This window comes from Channa argus, chromosome 1, assembly GCF_033026475.1.
Source record: "Channa argus isolate prfri chromosome 1, Channa argus male v1.0, whole genome shotgun sequence".
NCBI classification, from domain to species: Eukaryota; Metazoa; Chordata; class Actinopteri; order Anabantiformes; family Channidae; genus Channa; species Channa argus.
Window position 1 is genome coordinate 7023261 of NC_090197.1, and position 11375 is coordinate 7034635.

The 11375-nt window shown below is 43.1% G+C and overlaps 1 long non-coding RNA gene across 1 annotated transcript; it reads left to right on the forward strand.

Moving 5' to 3' along the window:
* Positions 1–561: 561 nt before the first annotated feature.
* LOC137101695 (uncharacterized) lies at positions 562–2579 on the forward strand. Its single transcript, XR_010911100.1, has 3 exons — positions 562–641; positions 1249–1463; positions 2287–2579. It is a non-coding gene; the product is annotated as an uncharacterized lncRNA (long non-coding RNA).
* The last annotated feature ends 8796 nt before the right edge of the window (positions 2580–11375 follow it).

Consider the following 11375-nt stretch of genomic DNA (forward strand, 5'->3'; position numbering starts at 1 on the left):
AAAGCTTGTATGAATATTCACCTGAGACATGACAGTGAGTAAATCTTCTGTTATCTAACTGGGAAGATCGAGGTTTTGCTGTCGCATCAACAATCTCCCAGCAACCACAGCAGTCTTTGTTGTTCTCAGGCTCTTTGTATAACAGCCATGCTCAAAAGAAAAAGAGACAGCAGAGAGGGTTTATTAGAGCTTAAGTGTGGCTCACAGCAGGTAGTTTGAAGTAAAGATACCCTGAATGAAATGTGGTTCTCTTACATTAGTTGTCATTTGAAGCAATAGTTCATCGCAGGAGCTGTGTCGCCATAATGTGACACCTGTTTCTCGCTTTTTTTGTAACACGTTTTTAGTAGAAAACATTAGAAAAACATGCTTTAAAACATGTGGATGTGCAGAGGTTAAAGGTTTCTGGGACCCAGACTCATTGATCAGTCCTGCATCACTGAATGGACGACACCTCCTGAATGTTTCTGAGCGAGGCTCCTCCTCCTAACCAGAATCAGAGGAGACCATGTAGTTCGCCAGCTCTGGTGCGTTTCCTCGTATTTTTATTTATTGTAAGTTAATGAATAGCTAACAGCTGAAGGGCTGAGCAGAGTACAGCGGAGCAGCGTAGAGCCGAGCGGATGGATTTCGAGGCTCACGTCAGTAGATTGATACTCAAATGTTGCATGTTGTACCTTTAAGGTACAGTCACAGTACATTTACATCCAGTTGCCCTGCCCTCATTTGCCAGAGGAAGCTTGAGCTGTTTCCGATGTGGATTAAAAATAATCAGCCACACAAACTACTGGCTCCAGATCAGCTGAACATGGTGAACTCTGGAGCACAGTGGTGTACACATCCAGACTAAACTTATCTGTATCTGGGTTTGATTGTATGTCGGCTGTGGCCCCCCAATGGGTTTCCAGGTACTCTGGTTTCCTCCCACAGTTTACAGACATCATGCAGATTGGTGATTCTAAACATTACCCAGTATGTGTGAATGTTTGCCTGCCTATATGTGTGGCCCTGTGATAGGCTGGCACCCAAAGTCAAGAGAGGAATTTGTTTGAACAGTGCAAGATTCCAGTTCTTGAAAAGTAGAGAAAACTTGGGGGCTCAGTTTTTTAGCATGAAACCTGGTGGTCTGAAAAACATCCAACACTAACTCTGAAAACACGAGTGGGCGTTTATGTGTTTCCTAATTGCACGTGTGTCATTGTATGTGCTGCTTATCACTTTGAACCTCGTCTCTCTGCTTCTTGGCAGGAAGTGAGTGTCAGCAGCTCTTGGTCGTAAAACTGCTTCTTGGTCACTCTCCCAGAGTGCACTGGGAGGGGAGAGGACAGAGCATCTCTGTGTCATCGCGCCATGGCACGGGATGTGAGGAGGTCGCCGAGAATGTCAATAATCGCCCGAAATGAGGACAAGCCGCTGCACTCTCTCGGTGCAACACAACCACCTGGATTTCAATTCAAGAGAAAGTAAGATGCAATTTTTATTTCAACATATGATAATGTCATGAAGATGATGCCCTGCTTATTATCTGTTTGTGCTGAGAAGTCCAAGGCTTTTTTTTTTTTACAACATGTAACAATAAAGGGGAACCTGCAGTAGACAAAAGGTGAATATGAGAAAAGACTTTATACAGCCTCGCTCAAGAAGCCCAAGCTAACCAATCACAATGCACTTGTTTTTCTAGCCACAGCAAGCACCACGTGTGACATTTTTGAGGAAACACATGACAGCTGCAGTGCAGGCTCCACAGCTACTGTATACTGTGACCCCTCGACACACAACTATAAATTCAGCTTCTGTTTTTAATTCACGCAACTGTGATGATATTCTGCAGCAGCCCAAACTCCACCTCTTTTGCTGTAGTTTGCAACCTGGTAACAAAAGCTTTTGCCATTGTAATCTGGTCTGTTTCTGGGAAAAAATAATTTAAGCCTGCAGCAAGTGAGGTTTGGAATATTTTACCATTTTCCACTTCATCCAACAATAAACTCTTTAAATTAAATTTCAAAAATAAACTCTCAAAATAAAACCTAAATAAGAATAAAAAATAAAAAATAAACCCTTTCAGAATAAAGCGTCACTGCTAAAGACACCAGACAACATTATTATCGATTTACAAGAAAAGCAGGTTTTGAGCCGTCTCAAAAATTGATTGAGTTGTCAAAATCGCTGTCTGTTCGTTTTATCTGGTGTGGAACTCAGCGTTCTCCCATCGGGGTATATTTGTAGCTACAACACAATGTTCAAAAGCCTTTGTCCCTCATCCTATTGCTGTGATCTGCGTCTCAGGGCTCGTGGACAAAAGGTGTCAAATGGAGCGTCGGACTTGGCCTGCCATGTCCTGCAGAGGCTGCTCCTAATCCTATTACTTCGAGCTGTGGAGGAGTATGGATCCTGCTCTCGCTTCATCCCGCAAACTATTAAAGTCTAAAGGGGCCCTGTGTGTTTGCTCTATGTGTGCACGTCTGTGTATGTGTGTGTTCTTACGTGTGTAATTGCATTGTAAGCGCCTTCTTATCCACGTCGTCATAATGTGTTATCCACTGATGGGCTCGAGGTTTGCTGTCTTTCTCAGTTTGCCACGGGGCAGGTGGACATTTCAATCTTTACTGCGGCCACGGTTCAGCACGACTTTAGCCGCTTCACGCAAACTGTGCTGAAGCTTAAACCTGAATCTTCTTAAAAATTTAAGATTTCTCTGTTTCATTTAGATTATATGTGACAACGGATATGTTCAAGGGAAACTTCTTGAATTTGAACATACTTTAGGACATTGCCTCATATTGTTTCATAGCAGACAAGACTAATGTCACAGCACACGTGGCAACTTGTAATATGTAACATTTTGCAGTCGTAATATTTAATATTTTTAGTCTATATACATAGATGTGTATGAAATATTACACTGCAATGGTTTAAAGATAAAAAGTAAACCACTCATTGGACTATAAGGCAGATTCTCGTATAAGAATTCTGTGGTATTTTGAAAAGCTTTAAATAGTGACACCGCTGTGAATCTTTACACCTCAGCCTCATTTATAGATTCTCTCTAAAGATAATTGACTCTATCATCAGAGCAAAGCTTGTGAATTCTACCTCATATCTCAGATTTAAGGAGTTGAAAGTTAAAGGAACAGCACAAAAAAACCTATAGACAGTTCTTCAATGGTGAAACCTGTAGATTTAATGGGAAATTTGAAATATGATTTTTCCACATGTTTTAATATTCTTTGCAGATTTTGGGGGGGTTATACTGGCTCAACGATGCAATGATGCTCAACAATTTACTGATTTAATTGAAGAATACATTTTTTCACATTGTGTTTTACTTAATAAACATTAGTCAGAACAACGTGGTCCTATTTAATCAGGTAGCTTATAGTAAATCATATTTATCTATTTGAATCACTTTAATCCCTTTTTCAAGCCTCAAATTAGTGCACAGCAATACATGAATTCCTAACTGAATTGAAGCAAGATGACAAGTTCAAAGCTAAGTCTAAAGCACAGGTGAAGCCAGCTGCAGGAAGATTTAAACATGGGTTTTCCCATCTTATTGATTCATTATCCCGCTCATTTCGACTTATTGTCTGTGAGCCGGTTTCAGCTTAAAACGGCGAGAATTAAATGGTGTTGAATGGCCTTTTGTTTTCTCGCAGTATCACTTATCTGGATAAAGTGCAGGCCGTGGCCACACACACAGATGCACACACATTCCCAACTGTCCGCTGAATAGTTGCATTTGCGTGTACGTTGACCACAGTCAATTGTCTGTCACATGCAATGCACGATTAGACACCAGTAGGTTTAAAGCCTAAAGCAGGGGAGCCTCCCAAAGCCGGGACGCTGTGTGGGCCCCACTCTGTCTCTCACTTCCCTTTAGCCTCTCCAAACCCGTCACTTTTTCATCTCACCGCCCCGGTTCAATGTTAATGTCCAGTGGTGTCCACTCTTCGGCCGAGAGAAGAAATCCTGAGAAGAAAAGGGCAAAACAGAGAAAGAAAACCCAACCTTCCCTCCTTCTTTTCTCACCCTGGCCTCCTCTTGTGTGCTGTCCAGCTGGCTGTGACCCTTGACCCCCTGACCCTTACTCCTGACCCCTGGACCCGTTCCCACGCCACGCCTTTTTGTGTCCAGCTCGCCATGGCAACACCTTGGTCACTGCTGCTGCCACGGTAACAGATGGACCGGGGCCTGGAAATAACTTCATTCAGCCCCACCCGGTGGGGTGAGCATGGACAATCTGCCCTAACACCCCCCTCCTTCCATCCCTGTCTCTCACACACACACACACACCCACACACACAACTTTGACACCTCCTGTGCCACATTCTAACACCACAATCCACTTGGATCCATGCCTCAGCAGGGACCTCTTGGTATCAGGGCCTGATAGAGTCATTACCACAGAGCTCTCAGATTCACCCTGGCAGGTACACAGGACATACATGCTAATAAGCGTTAGAAAGTAATAAGTTGCCATTGTAGTCACAGGAAAAGCACACAAATAGGCACCGCAAAGTCACCCACACATCCCATTTCACACTGCTGGTATTTAGAGTTCCTGGCATAAGAGCTCCATCCTCATCGCCGTGCTGTAATTATCTGTCTACTTCTTTTATTAGCCCTATTGTTTTCTCACATCCTCCAATGAGAAAAGGGGCTTGGGGGTGTGGGTTGGGGGGGGGGCGAGTTGTAAAGACACAGAGCTGAGCAGCAGGGGATCTGTTTGCTAACTCGGAGACAAATGACAAACTGAATAGCATCACTGTGGAGCTCAATAAGGTGCAGCAGGAAAATGAACTGCAACAGTTTCGGTGCTAATCACTAACTAACCTCCAAACATGTTTGTGTGTGTTTTATCTTCTCCTTCGGGGAAACACCTCTCGCACAGCGGCAGTGAATAGATTCAAGGGGAACAGTGTACGTAATTACTTGTGCTGAATGGGGTGCAGAGGAGGAGAGGGTTTACACACTTGTCTTTGCAAAGAGAGCTCTGATCCTCTGGGTCTCATCTTGCGCTCCCTGCCGAGAGCAAACAAACAAGTAAACAAACAAAATGGCGACCGCTGACACAGAGGTCTCCCACCTCGTGGTTTCCAAAGATCCGTTATTAAAAAGGCCCACTTTATCCTCTTTGTGCAATTTTATTGAGGTTTGATTTTATTTAAAATGAGTCCGATGAGTGTGTGTAGAGCTGACTGGAGAGCAGGTGTGGGTGTGTGTGTGTGTGTGGGGGGGGGTCATTACAGGAAACCGCCAAAAACTGACAAGTGAGCCCAAATCACACGAGCGAAGCCACTTTTTTCAATTTTTGGGATTTCGTATCCCCCCCTTCCATCCTTGCATGCATCTGCATCCCACTATATTTCCCTCTAGTTTCACTCACCCCTCCTGTGTCCAATACCCCCTCATCCTACCATGCCCCCCGCCCCGCCCCCCCCCGCCTCTTGCCCAGTTCATTGTACCAAAGGAGATTTTCTCCATTGAGGCCCAGTCTCTTAGGTAACCCCAGCGCTGCATGAAATGAAGAGAGAGAGAGAGAGAGCAAGAGACAGGGAATGAGAGAAAGAGAGAGAGAGAGAGGGCGGGGAAAGTGAGGAGCGAGAGAGAGAGAAGGAAATGTAAAGAAGGAGGAGGGGGGTTGAAAAGGGTTGAAGAAGGAGCGTGGAGAAGGACGCAGGATCAGAGGAGGCAGAGGCGGAGAGAGTGAAAGATGGAGAAGTGGGACAAGTGTGGTCAGACGTCGACAGCGATGCAGCTTAAACTCAGCCCAGAACTGAGGGACGAAGACTGAGAGGCGAGGACGTCCATCGCACATGTAAGGATGAGAGGGACTTTATCACATGCTTTTTTCCTGTGATTCTTCATCCAGATTTTAGGCCCCAAATGGTCCAGTTACTGGGCACCACTGTGCTTTTGTCTTCTTGTCTCTTCCTCGTTTTCTCGCTTTGCGCTGACATTACCTCCTCTAAATTTAGGCATCACACTAGTCACTTTTCAACAAGTCCATTAGCCTTGTGTGGTGGTAGCAGTACAAACCGGATGAGTTCAGGCCTTCGGGCCTCTCCTACAACCTGTAAGGAGATAGAAGGGGATCTGCTCTAAAGTTTTAGTCAGGGAAGTGAAGTAGAAGATAGTAGTAGTAGTAGTAGAACACGGATGCTTTTAAAAGTTTTTGAAAACTTTATGCCTTATGTTTTTTGTATTAATTTGGTCCACGGCTTTAACTTCCACGTTACAATGTTCTGCATGGATGTGTGCATACTTTTATTTTAGAGCTTTTAAATGCTTTTTTAAAACTATGTGCCGGATTTTGTCATTGAACTACAAACTTTGTTCTGAACAGAGACTTTCCCTGTAAGGAATGGGCTCTCTGTAGCGCTGCCATCCTTTGTGGCCATGCTGCTCTGCACCTCAATGGTGGGCACACAGCACATGGGGTTCCCATGAATAGGCCAGGCCTCACCAAAGACCACATTATTTGGATAAAGACGGGCTCCCACAGAAAGAGAAAATGCCTCTTGGAGCAAACCAGATAAAGAAAAAATGTTGCGTACGGCAAATCAGATTAGAGCGAGTCAGAGCTTTTACTTTATTCAGTTTTTTTTTCCTTTCACCCCACCACCCTCCTCCTGCCTCAGTTAAATTTACTACCGCTGCTGCTCATGAGTCTGATAATAATGCGCTCCACTGCTGTGCTGAGTTATCATCTCACAGCTTTTGTCTTCTTTGATCTGCGTGACCGTTGGGGGACCCACTTCTTCTTTTGTCGGGGGGGGGGGTTACATCCCTGGCTCCTTTTGGACGGGCCTGCCCCTGGGTGGTGACCCCTTCGTTCATCATGGTGTCACCCACACAGAGCACAAGCATGAGTTAGAGCTTTCTCTCTCTTTTTTTCTCTCCATTTGCCTTCCCGCTCAATCCTCCGCTCCACTCTGACCACCTTTTTCTTCGTGTCCATCCAGATGCACTGACCGGATGCAAGCTGGGAACCACAATGAACCTGAGCATCAGAATGAAGAGGAAGTGATTTAAGGATGGAATCTCACCATTCGCTGTCTGATGTTTGGGACTTGAAGATCAGTGGACTTCAGAAAGCAGCCAGTGAACCAGGGCATCCACCTGATCAGCTTGAAGTGTGTGCATGAGTGTGTGTGAACGTATTGATGACCAAGAGAAAGATGGAGGTCTGGAGCTGATTGTCCAAACGCAATTCTTGCGTCTGCATCTGTGAAACCAGGAGTTGTGGATGGACATCACGCCCCTGGCCTCTGAAAGTCACCGAGAGACAGACCAACGTGGATTGTGGTAAAACTCTGGGGTTTTGTGAGTGGAAGAGGGAGAGACACTGAAGGACAAACAGAGAGAGGGAGAGTGTGTGTTTATGCAAATGTGAAGCCTGCAGGAAGCCTTTCAAACAAAACCAGAATAGTTCAAAGTTCTGTTTATGTTATTCAGTAACATTTCTTCCTCAGCAAAGTGAAAGCAGCTAAATGGGAAGTTAAGAGAAAAAGTCAGTTCATTGATTTGGCAATTGACACAGCACAAAATGATTTATGTCACATTCTACAAGACACATTTTACATTTGAAATGGACACAGTGCAAACATATCTAAGACTAATTTCCTTTACTTTTTTCCTTTTTTTCTGTTTTTCCTGCTCAGGTGCTTCTGCAGATCAGGGGTGTTCCATTTTTGGAAAGAGGGTTAGAGTCTGTCTGTGGAGCAGAAAGGCCTGAGTAGCTCTCACTGCGTTAAGTACAGTTGAACGTGTCCGGTTCGCACTTCAGCACCGGTGTCTAGAGAGGGTCTTGCTAAATTTGCACTGGAAGGGGTGATAGTGAAAGAAAAGGAGAATACGGGGAGGGATGTGTGTGTGTGTGTGTGTGTGTGTGTACTCAGCCTCTGTGTGTTTTCCTGTGTTGTACAAAGTTCAGGGGGTCAGACTTGGAGAAAGAAAAGGGAAAATGAGAGAAAGGGAAAAGGTTTGAATGAGGTTGAGAGAGTGAGCGAGAGAGGGAGAGAGAGAGAGAGAGAGAGAGAGAGAGAGAGAGAGAGAGAGACGGTGAGCAGGATGAAAAAGAAGGCAAAGATCTGACAGAGAGAAGAGGACAAGAGGACATTTTTGGAGGGAAAAGAAGACCGGGCACTTTGAATTTTATTAATATATTTTTTTTTTTGTGGCAAGATTGTCCGCTGTTTCACAGCACGAGTGGCGTAAATTGGTGAGATTTATAGATTGAAGCTGCAGGAAGCGACATCTCAGTCTGGGAAATATGTACAGAGAAAGAGAAAGAGCGAGCGAGAGGGAGTTCAGGCGAGAGAGGGTGGGAGGGAGATCAAGAGTGAGGCTGCATTAATATGCTAATGGCCTGAGTGAATGCACAACAGGCCCACTGACCAGGCTAATCACTGCTGGACACACACTGGGGCTAATCCCTCACGTAGCACTCAAACACACATGCAGGAGCACACGGACAGGGAGTGCAGGCTGAAATACCTGGAAACTAATGTATTTTCTTCTTATTTCCTCTCTGTATTCCAGCACAATGAGTTTAAAATGAAACACTGGGCATGAGGTTAAATTGTTTACTTTCAGAATTAATCAAAAGCAGGTAAAAAAAAAAAAAAAAAGTGAAGATGACTGTGGAACAGCAGGATCTCTAATAGACAAGATGTAAAGTGTCTGCTGATGTCTGTGGGCTGCAAACATTAGACAAAAGCTGACTGCAAAGAATTACAAATGATGACTCAAGCTTGTGTAACATTTTTAATTATTCAGGAGTCTTATAGTTTGAGGGAAAGTGATGTTACAGGGTTTAGAGATGTGGTTTAGTGTGGTTGGCAAATATATTATAATTGCTTATTTTTAATCCAGGAGTTTGGAGCTAAAATGACGAAAAAAGAGTGAGTGTCTAAGAGGGAGAAAACAGCGAGAGGAGCAGGAGTGAAGAACTGTTGTTATGTCTTATATTTATCATGACGTATAATATGTACTGATGTGGTTATATGACACTAATACAACTAATAAAAATTAATTTTTAGGACCAGTTTGGTGTTTTGTTGTGCTGCTTCTTCTGGATCTCAACTTTAAAACATTAAAATTAAAAAGCTAAAATGTCTCATGTCTGCTCTGTCTTTTGGGTGTTAAGTGTTAAATCTGCAGTTGTCTACCAAAAAAGGGTTTATTCCACAAAATATGCTTCATCAGACAAACACCTTATTTTGACAAACAGCCATTTCTAGCGTTAATATAACTTAATAATAAGGAATATAAAAAAGTGGATATGATTAATGATCTGTTTCATAGGCTGCAAGAATAAAACTATTGTAGAATTGGATTGAAATTAATTGGATGGCAGAAAGTGAAGTTCAGTATATTTAACAAAATAAAGTGTTTGATATATGGTTTTGTGCAAATTGTCTTATTTGGGGGTTGTGTAATGCCATTTTAGCCCCCTTGGGGGTGATAAAGTCTCAGAATAAAGACCCAGCACTAAACCACAAGAGGTGGACAGAACACTTTACCCAATTATCTGGATTGTATAATGTAAAACAAAATGCGGATTTGTCACTAATTATTTAAGTAATACAGCTGTTGTAGAGACTTCTCACCTTGTTGCAGACAATAAAACTGATGTAAACCCATCATCCCATCAGTTTGTGGAGGTGTTTAACCGTTTGTTACATCTATTTGTTACAATACTTGTATGAAATATGACACACATCCTTTCTTCTGCTCCTTTGAGTCATGATCTCTTCTTCCTTGCTGCCCCTTAACAACAGTTAATGAGAAACCTTAATATCTCCAGACAGGTTGATTCATTAGCGTGCACAGTATATCATCAGCCTTCATTACATTCTTGTGTTTTTGATTATTAATGTAATCATTAATCATGCAAAAATTGCATTTGTAACACCTACACAGCCTCTGTCAACATGACCACAATTCCTCTAAAGTAGAATAATAATGATCAAAATAATATTAAATATTCCGTAAACAGCGATACAGGAGACTTGATAGTGGAAAGGCAAATGTTTTGTTGATTCCTACCAAAAAAATGTTAATAATGGCTTTTCTTTAATCTTTTTTCCATGACTCTGTGATGACTAGTAAACTACAGCATGTCTCACAGTAACTGGTGCGTCATAATTATTAGTTTACTGTTAGGACGGCACATGATTTACACCCTAAGACTTTTGGTCACAGAGAAATGTACACATCGAAACATTTTGCCTGTCGTATTTGCAAAGGGCAGCCGGTCTGTATGTGGTTATGTTTTCTGCATTTGCAGCATTTTTTTTGTATCCATCTGTTTTTTGATGCATGTAAATGCTGTGTGTTGCCCGTGTATTTTCTTTTTTTGACAGGTAAGACCTTTTAAAACTGATGTTGCTTACTATGGCTCAGCTTTCAGCAAAATAAACAAAATAATAATTGAAATACAGTATTTTTCATTTTCAAATGTAGCTGTACAATATCTGAGACTTTCACGGTGCTGTCCAACTCTGTTCTGTAAAAAATCCCACACCCAAACTGGTACTTAACTTCTTAAGTAAAAATACAGAGGTCTGAACATCTTTTATTCAAGATAAATGATGAATGAAAGACATCAATAAATATGAACATTGGATTTTAATTATTGTTGTATTAAATGTGTTATTTACGATTATGTTGCAGCTGGTAACAGTCGGGCTGATTTTAAAAACCTTCTGCTATTTTGATGATCATATGTTTTGAACAACCCACAATTATCCTAGAATTTTACTTGTCAATCTTACAATGGGGATCGATAAAGTCTTTAGGTTTTAACATAATATTTTGCGTCACAACTCTGATCCTGAAAAGCTTCAACTATATAGTAATGAAGATCATTACAGTATTTATATTGGCCTAAATGCGGCTACACGCTCTTCTTCCAGACACCAGCCATTTCTCTGCATGTCTGCTGTTCTGAGAAGCAAGGAACATGATTTCATCATCCACGGGAAAGTCAGAGCTGACACTCCACAGCACAGGGCTGAGCGCCGCGGCGGGTCCGGCAACTGCTCCGGTGTCCTCTGGTAACCTCCGCAGACACACTGAGCTGAACTCGTCTTGACCTCCTGACCCCCTCGCGCTGGATGTGTCTCCCTCGGTCTGTGACATGTGAGGCTCGGCATGAGCACGCGAACCCTCCTCCTGCTGCGGGACACCCGGGTTCGCAGTGCTCTGCAGCGATTCCGAGCTGGCGTTCAACTGCGAAGAGAGCGCCAAGCCAAATGCTTTACCATCATCATGTTTTCATCCTTGCGGGGGGAGGGAGGGCTGACTACGAGGCAAAGTGTGGGGGGGGGGGAAGAGACAGACACACACACGGGGCCTAGCCGCCAGAT